The following is a 1,277-nucleotide window of genomic DNA, read 5'->3' on the forward strand; positions in this document are numbered from 1 at the left end:
AGTCGGATTACTCCTTTATCCAACAATTCTTGCAACTGAGCTGCCAATTCCTTCATTTCAACTGGCGCCATATGATAGGGAGCTTTCGATACTGGTTCCGTTCCAGGAGCCAAGTCAACCGTAAACTCGATCTCTCTGTCTGGAGGTAGTCCAGGCAATTCATCAGGAAATACATCCGGAAAATCTCTTACTATCGGAATATCCTCGATCCTTACGGATTCTTTCTCCACATCCATGACATGAGCCAAATAAACTTCGCATCCTTGTCGTATTAATCTTCTCGCCTCAATAGCCGTTAGGAATTTCTTCTCTTGCCTCTTTCCTTTAAATATCACCTCTTCACCATCCTTGGTTCTTAACTTCACCTTTTTACTTTTACATTCTATTTGCGCTTCATGGTTTGACAACCAATCCATTCCTAGTATAACCTCAAATTCTCCTAACTTAAAGGGGATTAAGTCAGCAGAAAAGTGTCGACCTTCTATAGTCACATCACAATCGGGACAAACTTTGCTAGCAATAACTTTCTCTTGATTTGCTACCTCTATAATCAAATTAGGTTATAGAGGGTACGCAACATAATTTAACTTATCAAGAATACTTTCAGAGATAAAAGATCTAGTTGCTCCAGAATCCATCAAAACTTTTACTTCTACTGAGTTAATAACAAGCATACTTCCTAACACGTCCACATCTTGCACCGCATCTTTCATTGTCATATTAAAGGTCCTAGCTCTGGGTTGAGCTGGTGGTGCTGGAAGACACGGCGGTCCAGCAATCCTAAGAATATTAGCCTTCTGAACAGGCTCCTTGCAATTCCTGGCCATATGGCCCACTTTACCACACTTGAAACAAGTCAAATCAGGCTTCCTCGCTCCACTTGGGCATTCTGAAGAGTAATGTCCCTTCTGGTTGCATTTAAAACATGTCACATCCAACTTATTACACCTTCCCGGGTGTCTCTTTCCACAATTCTTGCATTCTTGAATCTGGGGTCTGTTATCCTTCCCCGTTTGTCCTGCTTTCTGGAAACGGTTCTTCTGAGCTCCGTTACCGGGTTTAAACTTCTGAAATTTTTGGTTCTGACCTCCACCATTTTTGCCAAACTTCCCTCTAAACTTTGAACTTCCTTGCTCTTGCTCTGCGCTTTCAAATTTCCTCTTTCTTCCTTCATTTTCTCTCCTTGCAGCTTCACGCTCACCTTCCACTATCATTGCCTTTCGAACCAAGGCAGCATAATTCTTGATCTCTAACAATGCTACTTGACTCCTAATCCA

This window comes from Apium graveolens, unplaced genomic scaffold, assembly GCF_009905375.1.
Source record: "Apium graveolens cultivar Ventura unplaced genomic scaffold, ASM990537v1 ctg6813, whole genome shotgun sequence".
In the NCBI taxonomy this organism is placed as follows: domain Eukaryota; kingdom Viridiplantae; phylum Streptophyta; class Magnoliopsida; order Apiales; family Apiaceae; genus Apium; species Apium graveolens.